The following is a 13,353-nucleotide window of genomic DNA, read 5'->3' on the forward strand; positions in this document are numbered from 1 at the left end:
TTTTTTTTTTTTTTTTTTTTTTGTCTTACACAACATAGACCAACTCACACACCCACCTCTATTATTATTCTGTTAGCATGGTTTTATATTCCTCCATGAGAATTTGAACCTGGTGTAGCTCCAAGTGAAACAAACAAAGTTGCCATCTAATCAAGGCCTCGGCGGCCAAGCATGCATGTTTTATGCATAGTTATGAAAATCGAACCAGATTGGCCGATTTGATCGAAAAATCAATGAACTAAATCTTAAACCGGTTCAATTTATTCTTTGAACCGTCCAAGAAAAAAACCGACATGAATCGATAAAAACCGAAGCAAATCGATCGAAATCAATTAGAACCAATATAAATCGATCTAACCGAACCAGTCTGTTTGTAAAATTTTTCAAAATGTCTCCACCAAGTTTCAAATTAAGAGCCTTTGAGTTATCCACTTGCCGCTCAACCTTTATGTTTCTTAATATTATAGATGACAAATATTAATTATATAGTATACATTCAACTACATAATTTTATAAATATCTAATTTAATTTAATTTTGTATTTTCTACTTTTCAAATTAATTATATTTTAGTTATGTACCATTATTAATATAAATATAAATTTTACTAAAAATTTATTAATCTTCTTGATCTATTTCAATATTAGTATTGTGATTAAAGTTATTTGTTTTGATGTTAGTATTAAAATCTACTGATATTATAGTTAGATGATAGGCTTTGTGAATTAATTGTTATTTTTATTGAGTCAAATTAATATATTATTATAGTATTACTGATAAATTTTATAATTTTTTTATATTAGTTATTTTTAGAATTTGAGACTTAATTCTTCATGAAATATTAGTGAAGATATGTATTTAAAATTGTAATTTTAAGTTTTTAATTATTTTATATTTTTTATTTATGTGAGATCGATTTTACCGGTTTAACTAATAATTTATCGGTTAAATTAATAAACTAATAAATCAGTAATTTAATCGGTTCGATTATCGATTTGATTCTGACAACTATAGTTTTATGTGTGGTTTTCTCCAACCTTTTTGTATGGTTTTCTTATAATTTGTAATACTGGGCTTCACAATGCAGTTTTTGGTATTTAAGCTTTTCATAAACAAAATGGACAAGACAAATGGGCTTCACAGGAAAACATCCAACAGAATGTTTGATATTTTTTAGTAACTCATTCGACCATAATACCTAAACAAAAAAAACTCATTCGACCAAAAATATTACAATTTTTGGTGAAAAAAATTTTAAAAAATGGCAAATATAAGGAAATTCGAACAAAGTAAATATGAATCTACCAATGGTGAAGCAAGCAAATTAACACAATCTTCTAATGGTGGTTTGCAAACAAAAGAAAAATATTTCAAAAAATAATAATAATAACGCATAGCTTTTGCTCCGAAAACTATATATTTTACAAAAATATTTAGAATATATTAAATTAGTTAAAAAAAATTAATCAATATGTAAATACATATATAATTTTATTTATTTTTAATATATATTTTATATATTAATAAATATTCAAACACTGACTTGTTTTAATTGCTAGTTTTGTTTATACCTAATATAGTTGATATTTTTATATTTGGATTTATAAAATTTGTGATTTTTAAGGGTACGGTACATGGGATAAAATAAATTATACACTTTTACGTTTAGGGTTTCTGCTGAGTTGGTCTTGGAGCAGCAACGGAATTTGAAACAAAATTTTGGGGGATAAAAATTTAATATAAAAATTTAAGGACAAACTCATCTGAAGCAACTCTTTGAATTTTTGAAAGTTGTATTTCATTTTTTTCCTGATTCATTTAAGTAGAAGAACTATTTATAGGTATTGATATTGTAGAAGTTATATGTTCTTCTTCTTAAATATTAGTCTTCTTCTTAAAAAAGCATCAATTCTTTAATTTTTCATCATTATTTTGTATAAAAATTTGAATATATATCTTGTAAAATATGTAAAAAAAAATTAAAAGGATAAATATTGAAATTTATAATATTTATTAATTTTTTTATCAATTTATACAAATACAATAATATCAATACTTATTGAATATTCTAATATTAAATTAAATAAATAAAAAATATCTAATTTTAGAATCAGAAGTAAAACGTAAGACTTAAATCTAAGTACTCTAAATTATAGTAAAGCATTTGAGTCAATTGAATTATTTTTTATTTTTTGAAAAATTACTACTAATTTTTTTATAAAAGATTTGGGGAGTTGAGACCATAGCCCCATTACCCTAATTAAGTTCTGCCACTATTTTGGAGAAAATCAAAGAAAAAGAAATATTTGTAGAGTTGAATTTTGAATTTTTACACTACAAATCTTTTCTTTTTCATTCTTCTAAAATCTTAATTTGTTTGGAAATTCTATATAATTACAAATTTTTTTTTTTTTGTGTTTGAGTCAAAGTAAAATGATTTTATGAGGGTAATTTCAAAACTTTCTTAAATGTTTAACAAAATGCTTCTGCCATTATTGATTTAGACGGTGTCTGGCTGTTAGCTCTGGGGGCATACTTGACAATACTTTATAAACATTATATATAGAATTGGGACAAATAAATTAGAAATAAAGCTTAAATTAAAGTCAGAAAATGATATATCAATTATTATACCGCTAATATACTTCTTTACGTAAAAAGTTTTTCATTGTTTGCATACATTTTACCTAGGTGGTTTTTGGGGTTAAACACTTTGTTTGTTTTTAAAGTCTGAGGTGAAAATTAAATTTTTTTCAATTTTTTTTTACTATTAAAATTATTTTTAATATTATAAAATTATTATTTTATTTTAGTTTTAGATTAAAATACCTTTTATTTTCGTTTTTTTTTTTACCTTCTTCACTCCATTGGCAACCTTCTCTTTACTCCATTCTCTCTACCCAAATCTTCAACAACAATAATACTAACTTTTTTTTTAAATTAAAAAAAAAATCAAACAAAGTCAATAGAATCAACAATAACAATATATTAGGATTCAAAATTCCATCACAATAACACCAACAATTTTTTTTAATTTAAAAAAAAATCAAACAAAGCTAACACAAAATAATCAACAACAATATATTGAGATTCAAAAATTCATCAACAACACCATCACATTCAAATTCAAGAAAAAAAATTAAAATTTCATGCTTCAAACTCAAGAGAGAGAACGCAGAAAAGAGAGAAGAGAGAAGAGAGAAAAAAGAGAGAAAAGGAAAACTCAGAGAAGAGGGGTGGTGTTGCTGCCGTCCGTCGCCGTCGTGGTTGAAGAAAAGAGGAGGAAGAAACGACGGCACGGAAAGCTACTGCCGTCGCTGTCGCAACTGTAGCTGAGTAGAGGACAGATCTAACAAGGGAGAAGAGCAGAGCCCCTCACCACCAGAAGCTTGACGACGATGATGGAGCTCGACGTCGACAGAGCAGCTCCCCGTCGTCACTCTTCCCTGCCATCACCGCCTCCTTTCTCCTTTCCTCTCTCTCGTCATGACACAACGGCGACAACGACGGTGGCGGCCACACTCTTCTCCGCCATCACCTCTCTCTTCTTCCTTTCCTTTTCTTTCTTCTTCCTCTCTGTTTTTCTCTTCTTTTGTTCAGTGTCTTTTGTTTTTTCTTTTTTTGTTTTCTGATTTAGGTGGGAGGAATAGGGTAAGAGGTGGGGTGGAGTGGGGATTTTGTTTATGGGTAAAATTGTCCGAGAAAATGCTGTTTATGGACAAAAGGATAATTTTATAACGTTTTGTAACGTTAAGGATGATTTTGATAACAAAAAAAGGCCGGGGACGAATTTGATTTTCACCACAGACCTTAGGGATAAAAAAAGTACTTAACCCTATTTTTTATTTTTTATTTATCTTATACTAAATTTTTTTATTTAAGAAGGGTTTAATTTTAGATTTTTTTTATAACATTTCCTATATTATCATAAAATTACTTTTTTAAAAAATTTAAATTAATAAAAAATAGTGTATCAATTGTTATATTATAATAAAAATGTTCAAAAATATTTGGAAAAAAAGTTGACAATTTATATCTACCGGTTAAGTTTAAAATTTTGCGTGTGTAATAAAAAAGGCATAATTCTAAAAATTGAACCGAAATGGCCAATTCAACCGGATTAACGAGAACTAATCACTTAATCGATTTAGTTGAGATATAAAATTGTCTTATAAAAAATCGGTCAAAAAACTGATCGAACCAACGATTAACCGATAAACCATCAGAACCGATCATATTTTTTTATGATTTTTGGTTTGGTGCATCACTTAAAATCGATTTAGTTAAGATATAATTATGTTGATTGTTGATTATTATTTTTTTGGGTTAATTATTGTTTTATGAGTTAATTTTGTTCATTGTTCATTGTTTTTAACAGGAATGGATTGTTATTATTTTGTTTTGTCTTCTGGATTAATTATTGTTGATTATTGAATTTTCTAAAATGTTGTTGCTGATTATGAAAAATGAATGATGTTGTTGCTAATTTTTTGATGGTCTTGTTTAATTATGAGTTGTTGAGTTAGGTTTAATTGTGAGTTGCTGAGTTAATAATAATAATAATTTTGTTAATTTTTGCTTAGTAAATTGCTAATTTTCTGAAATGTTGCTAATTATGAAAAATAAATGATGTTATTGCTGATTTTCTGATGGCCTGGTCTTGTTTAATTATAAGTTGTTGAGTTAGGTTTAATTATGAGACGTAAGGTTTAATTTTGAGTTGCTGATTTTTTAGAATGTTGCTTATTATGGAAAATGAATGATGTTGTTGATTTTTTGATGGTTAAATTTTTTTTTGCTGTTGATTTTTTTATGGATAATTTGTTCGGCTGTATGTTGAACATTATGTTTGTCATTTATTGTGCGATTTGATCTGCTTTAGTTATAAACTTTGATGTTTGAAGTTGTTTATGAATTGTTATTTATAAATTTTTTATAATTTATTAGGTGAGATTGTGAAATTTTAATTTTTATTAGGTTAAAAATTATGAATTTAAATATTTTGAATTATATGTTGAATTTTTAATAATTTTATTAAATAGTTAATTAAAGTGGTTGAACTCCAGTCGAACCATCAATAAATCACTTATCGGTTTATTGACCGATTTGGTTCTTGCAATCTCAAAAAAAGTTACTATTCATATAAAGATGACGAAAATAATTTTTTATAAAGTGGTTTATTTAGCAACAGTTGAAAAATACTATTTAAGAAATGTGGGTTAATAATAAAAATGTAAACAATAAATAAAATTGAATCAACAAGTAAATTAGAAGATTTAAGAACAAAATAATTAAATCATCCAAATTAATAGATAAAAAATTAATGATTCAACTAATATTAATTAAAATGACATTGAATTTCTTAAATCAATACAAAATATTTTTTTTTAATCTCAATTTTATAATAAATTTTATTCAAAAAATTAAAAAATAAATGAGAATTATTAGACTAAAAATGAAACAACTAATAATAAGAATTGGTAGATTAAAATATAGGTCTTAAAAAATAAATAAATATAAAAATTGGAAATAAAAATTCAACTCGTAAAAAAATAAAAACAAAAATATCAAAATATAATAAAATTGAAGTAAAAAATAATATTATAAAATTTATAAAAAAAGTAATAAAAAGATAAAATAATTCTCTAGTAATTGTTTTTTAATTTAAATTTAAATAAATTAAAAAATTAATATAAGAAATCAAGTAATAATTTTAAAAATATAACAACACTTTTAATAATAACAACATTTTTAATTTATGTCACATGTCAAAAATTTAATACATAATAATCTATTTAATAAACAAAATTAAATATATTTATTTAAATATATTTTAAACGTTTTTATCTAAATTTCCACCATAAAAAAGTTACGATTTTGCATGAGAATGCATGTCGTTAATAATTATTGTTATTTGAACTTTGAAGGCTATTTTTAGCCTTTTTTTTTTCTCAATGATCACATTTAATTGGGAAACAGCATCATAACCCTAATATTTTTTTTCTAATTGTAAATAATATGATCCTATTGAAACCTACTTGAGGAGTAACTAAAAGGGATAAGTATTGTTTTGGTCCCTAATATTGAGAGTCAAAATTAAAACTGTCTTTAACGTAATTTTTTTATTTAGAATCATCATTAACTTTTTTTTTAAATTAAAATCGTCTTTTTAACTTTTTTTCGGACAAAAATACCCTTTACCACTACCAGCACCTTTACCACCACCAGCAGCTCTTTTACTCGACCACCACCATCTCCCTTACTCCCATCAAATACTAATATTTAGAACCAAAATCAAATTCAGAAGTAAAAACAACATCAAATTCAACGAGTACTCAATTCAACAACATCAAATTCAGAATCAACATCAAATTCAACAATAAAATCAACACACAAAATAAAAATCAAAAGCAGAATCAGAAGTAAAAACAAAAGAAAAACAAATGTAGAAGCAAATGAAAATGCATATGCAGAAGAAGAAGCAAATGCAGAAGCCGAAGTAGAAGAAAAAACAGATGCAAATGCAGAAGCATATTGGAAGCAGATGCAGAAGCAGATTGGAAGTAGATGTAGAAGAAGGAGCAGATGCAGAAGACGAAACAGATTGGAAGCCGAAGCAGAAGAAGAAGCAGATGCAGATTGGAAGCAGATGCGGAAGCTGAAGCAGAACCCGGCGCTTCCCCGACAACAGCTCATGGATGAATCGGCGGCGACGGCTCAGCGTCGTGGTCTCCCTCCAAGGCCCAATGACAGAATATGGGTAATTTAGTAATAAAATTAAAAATTTAATTAAAAAGAATGATTTTAATACGAAAAAAATATTAAGGATGATTCTAAATAAAATATTATGTTGGGGATGATTTCGATTCTGACTCTCAACGTTAAAGACAAAAATAATACTTATCCCTAACTAATAAAAAAAAAATCCTCCAACCAGATTTCACCGGAATTCCCTAACAAAAACATGTGAGCTAAGAAATCAACCTCATTAATTGATACAAAGAATTTCCAAAAACCACATACATTAATTGATACAAAGACTGAAGCCCTAAATATTTTAGTTTTCAAAAATATTTTTTAGTTACATCAAAGGCTAATTTATTATTGATCTGAAATTCATTTAATAATTTATTGATGGTTAATAAACTACTGTATGTATAAATAGAATTTGAATTCTCAATACTCTTTAAACAAAAGAGAAAATTTATTAATCGACTAACTCAAATTAATTAAAAAAATCCAAATATAATTTGCATTTAAGAAAGTAATAACTAAGTATTATATATAGGTTTGAACTTTGAATCGAGAAAAACTATTCATCCTAATAACCGATATTATTTAAGATTGGAGTACTTCTAAACGAGAGAAGTATAATCTATAAATCTTCACATTTTACATTAATTACCAGAAACATCCTTTTTATTATAAGCAACAAAAAATCTTAATTATTCACGTTGCTATGGGAATAACTAAATGAAAATATAATTTTTCTAATAAGAACAAAAAATATGTCCAAATTAAATCATATGAAATGTGTATTTAGAATTATCATAAAAGAAAAAATAAATAAAGTTGGACTGAAATCATTACTAACTAGGCGAGATAACTTCATTGGCCATTTGTTCCCCCTTTTTTATCCTTCATTAAATCATTCCAAAATATAATATATCATGATGATTAAAGTAGCAATATAATTAAGTTAATGCAGTTTTAACTTAGTTTGTGTGGGATTGAAATTAATGTTGTGTTACTAATGTTATATATGGATTATTATGGTCCATAGACACGTGCAAATGATGGCATTGTCTTCCCATTTTAATGATGTTTTTCCACCGTTTCTTCCACTGTGTGGGTTCCACATTTTATTTATTTATTTATTTTTTAATTATTTACGGTATTTTTTAATTAGATAATTCATTATGAATTTAAGCTCATTGTATATATAAAGTGAAATTAACTCTAACATTTATTTAAACGGATAAGAGAACTCACTGCTCGTTCAATTTAAGTTATTTATTATTTATTTTATTATCAATTTTATTAGATAACTAACTAAGAATGCAGCCAACTAATAACAAAAGAGAAGTCCATTAAAAAAAAGTAAAAAAAAACATAGTTGAGCCTCTCTCTTTTTTGAATTTTTTTGGATGAAATGCGAATTTAAATTATTACGAGAAAAATTTAAAATTAATAGACAAGAAATATCCAAAATCTAAAAGAAAAAAAGTTAAAACAAAATAAAAACAAACATTTAAAATTATTGTAAAATAAACATGTAAAAGCTAATAAAAAATATCTAAAACATAATAAAAAGAAACATCTAAAACTTAATAAAAAAAATTCAAAAACACTTAATAATATGACACATCCAAAAATATTAGGAAAAAATTTGAAAATTAAGAAAAGAAATATTTAAAATTATTAAAAAAATAATCCAAAACATAAAAAAAAAATTTTAAACCACATAACAAAATACATCTGAAACTTAATAAAAAAACATTTAAAATTAAGAGTATTTGTTTTAAAATTTAAAAAATTTACTCAAATTAACTACACCCTAATTAATTACCTATATTTTTTCTCCTATTATTATTATTGGGTAACCCAACACAATATATTATGTCCTCTTCTCAAATCAAAACCTTACCTTTTTCTTTGACCGACAAAAAACATATATATATCATGCTCAAAATTCAAAATCCAAATCTTCCTCCAAATTTTCCTAAACGACAATAATTATTCCCTATGGATTCACAACCAAATATGTAAGATATAGTAATTAAGTATATAACATAATAACATACAGATAATTATTAATAGCTATATATCCATTGAAGTGAAACCAAGTGTCTCATTGATGTGGCTTCTTTCGTTATCTTTGCTTTCTTTTTTCTTTTATATTTTGTTGAGTTTACATGCTTATTCCAACCCTTCCTACCTGTCACAAAGAAAATTGTGCATGCTTTAATTTGAGATTTACTATAATGTGGTTATTATTAACTTGTTATATTATAATACAAAATATTGTGATATGATGACTTGGAAATTTTATTTGTTTACTATTCTCTAATGTTACATCTATCCTCTATTCTTTACTACTGGAAATGTGGGACATATATTCCTCACTGCCAGAGAGTATTTATATATTGACTATGAGATTAAAAAAAAAAAAATCATATTAACGAATTTCATATGTCCCACATTAAATAATAATAACATAAATAAAATAGTAAATTGATATATACAAATTTAATTCATTAGTTTAATTAATTATGATTTATATTATATAATTCCACCATACTAATTCAGTAATAAGTTCAATAATTGCCGACTCAGTAAAATTTATTGAAAATAATAAAAGAATTTTTATTAAAAGTTTTTATTCTTTTAGTGAAATTTCTATCGACTTATTATAACACTATAACAAATACGAAAAATAACGATAAAAATGCATCAAAAATTTAATTAGTTATGTATTTGTGCGGTTTAAAACTGTCGCTATTATTAGAATAAACCGCTGCTATTCTGTGTATTTGTTATAGTATGACAAGTTATTTTTAAGTATAAGATTTATAAAATAACTTTATTTTTATTTATAATTTTAGTTGAATCAAATAATAAATTAAACGAAGATGAATCTTTAGCAATAAAATCCAAACACTCATAATAATTCAATAGAAAAATTGTTACCATATATAACCCTACGATAAATAGTTAATTAGGGTTAGAATAATGAAAGCCTATAAATATATGGATATATGCTGTATGCAAGTAGGCAAGGGAAAAAAATAGCATAGATTATATTGGCGGGAGAAAAAAAAATTAAAGGGGAAAAGAAAAAAGAAAAAAATGGCATATTGTCGTGATTGAAGGGTGATGATGTGAATGTGGTGCAATCAGATACGAGAACTGTTATTATGTGAGGCCAAAAAAAAAACATCTCTAATTTATTGTCAACTTTGAAATCATTATTATAAGATTTTGACGTTCATATATGGACATTATTTGGCATCAAATCAAAATAAAAGGATCATCCTTCAAAACCAAACCTCTCCATAATTAGTAATCTGGCCAAAGTGAGAGATTCAAATATAATCATCAACTTATTGTATGATTTTAATAACGTGCACTTAATTAATGTTCTGATTCTTATGTAAATTATTTTATGATATTAATTACATAATTATTTTAAGTTAGTATTTAAATTGATTTTATTACACTAAGATATCCTTTTTTTATTATGAAAAATGCTAGTTGTTTACTTGTGCTTTAATTTTTAATTTTTAGTCAATTTTTTTTAAAAATTTATTATTATTTAATTAATTTAAATACATATTTTTACGTATCAATTGTTTAAAAAACTAAAAAATTATTTATTTTTTATTTTCTTTCTGCTTTAAAGACGGAATAAAGGACAATTTTTAAATTTAGTTACACTGTTTTTATTATAATAAAAAACAGTTATCTTTTTTTTTAATTTAATAAAATATAAAAATACTTTAATTTAATTTCCAGCATTGTTTTTTTTTTAATAAAAAATGGTCATTTTATAATTAGACTGCTTTTATAATAGTCAAACACATACATAACAAAATAAAAAGCTAAAAGTCTGCCTATATTTTTGGTTATTAAGACTTGAAGACACTGAAAACCTAACAAAGAACAATTACAGAAGAGTTGGTAAAAAGAAGAAGAAAACAAAAGAGAGAAGAAAAAAATGAGCTGGTGACCAACTCATTATATAGATTCATATATTTATTTATATATAATAATTAACAATTATTACATTTTTCTATATCTATTTACATATAATTTAATTTAATTTTATCATTTAAACCTGTATGAAATATAAACTAACATCAATTAAAAAATGAATTATTAATTCTTTAAAACATGGTGGAAAAAGAAAAAGAAAAAGAAAATAATTATTTCAATGAGATGAACATGAAAGTCACATTATCATAGCTTCTAACTTTTTGTTGGAAATCCCTTTTTGTTACCTCCAAAAATTTAAAGTGCTTTTCAATATTTCAAAGGGAACAATCGATCTAACTTTTTATTAAAGCTAGCTTCTTCAATGATATCTAGGAGTCTAATCACACAACATTATACATATATATTCTTCTAAAGAAATAAAAGGTAATAATAAAAAGATTAAAGTTATTAGTATGGTGGTTAAGTGTTTTTCCTTTTTCCTTTTAATTTTTCCGGAGCCTTATAATTCCTCTCCCTATATCTAATTAATTGCATGAAGATCTTATACCCCACCTTCATCACAATATCTCATGTTTAATTTCTTTGCATCACTTATATAAATTAAAGTAACTATAATAATGTAGAATTGTAGATATAACAAACCGTATCTACTTTACCAATCAGATAATGTAATTAACTAACTATTTTTAAATCCGTTTATTGGTCTAACTTGAAGGCCAATAATATTATGAGTAGTTGGTAAAAGATTCCATCAATACTATATTAAGTGAATCTTGGGGTTTTTTAAATTGATCAATGGGAAAAATGAATAGAAAATGGTTTTAGTTAAATGTCATCATTTTTTTAAGTTGATGTTTATGTGGGTTTAAAACCCTTATAAATTCAATTTTTTATTTTAAACTTTAAACTCTAAAATTAATAAGAATTATCTTAAAATTTGTTTAGTACGTAGGAGTTTTGTTTTGGAATAAAAGACAAAAAAAGTGAAGAGAATAATTTAAAGTATATATAACTCTTATTATATTCTATAAGAATACATATATCTAGAGAATAAATTTTTAATTAGTTAATTTTTTATTATAATTTTTTAACTTTAATTTTTTTAGAGAATTTAAATTTTAGAACTAAAGTTTATTTTTTAGAATTTATTATTCAGACTTTAATAAAATTTAAAACTAAGAATAAAAATACTTTTAATTGATATTGATGGAAAAAAAATTGACTTCTTAATAAACCCATTTTATCATTTTGCCTCCAAAATTAAAATTCTCAAAAATATATAGTTACAAGTTTGTTGAATTCTTTACTACCAAATACCAAATGTGTAAAATTTTATTGGGTAAAAGAATTTAATTCATTAGTAGACAACATAATTGGTTGGAATAGGAAAGATTTTGTTTTGGAGTTTGGAGAGTGAGACTCACACATACCTCAAATTGGTTAGCCAAGTGGCTAACAAGGTAGCATAAGCATTCATTCATAATCATAATCATCATTGCCATTGTTGGAGTAAAAAAAAAAATATAATATAAAACTCAGAATAAATGGAATAATGATTCACACTTCCTCTTGCAGGTGCATGTGTGTATGATTGTGATGATTGGTGATAATTTATTTTGACTAAAACACGTGTGTACAATCGTGCAACAATGTTGAATGGCACGTGTGGTAAATTACTTGATTAATTGGTTAATAATAATAATAATTAAGGTTTTAATTACTTTATTACTTTTGAATGTTTTCACATGCGATGAGCCAAATTTGCCAGCTGCACTCAAAATTCAATCATATGCTATGCGCGGGAACTGAGAATTATTATTCCCTTGCGTCATGGATTATATTTGGTAAAAAATTCAGATGCAGTTGACTTTACGTAAAGTTGATAGTTAAAAGTTGATAGATGAGAGCTGTTAGATAAAAATTTAGTCAAATTAGTCAAATTATCTAATGGCTCTCAGTTATCAATTTCACGTGAAGTTGACTGCACATGAGTTTCTACTATTATATTATTTCAGGTGTCACTTATTCATAAATAAAACCTATATTTTTTTTAATTAAAAAAATTTGTAAATTCTTGTATGTGTGTCATAGCCTCTTGTAAACATTCATGTTTGGATTTTGATTTTTTTTTTCTGTTTCCAAGATAATAATTTGAGGTGATATTCACTTTAATTTGCAATATTTATTCAAAAGACTTAAATCAGTAAAAAAAATGACTGGTTGTTATAATATTTTATTTAATGTTAAAATTGTTTCTTTTAAAACTAATAATAATCAAAATTTAAATTTTTATTTTAATTAATTATAAATATTCTGTTACTATATTATAAAATCACTTATTCTAACCATTTTAGTGGTAAAGTAGACACAATTCAAATCTTAAATAACTCTTTTAAAAATACAATGACCATATTGATTATAGTTAGGAACTTAAATTTCTCTTGCAATCAATTTATATAAAATAGCAAATTTGATAGTGCGACAAAATATTTTGGGAGTGGATATCATGGGGATGCTTGGCCTATAAAATATGCATGGTACTAAAAATGAAGTGCGTATAAAGTTGGTTAGGGAATTGGGGAGAGAGAGAGCTACATTTCCCAAAGGAATGGGAAGGAATATAATAATGGATATTATT

Source organism: Arachis duranensis, chromosome 6, assembly GCF_000817695.3.
Source record: "Arachis duranensis cultivar V14167 chromosome 6, aradu.V14167.gnm2.J7QH, whole genome shotgun sequence".
Lineage (NCBI taxonomy): Eukaryota > Viridiplantae > Streptophyta > Magnoliopsida > Fabales > Fabaceae > Arachis > Arachis duranensis.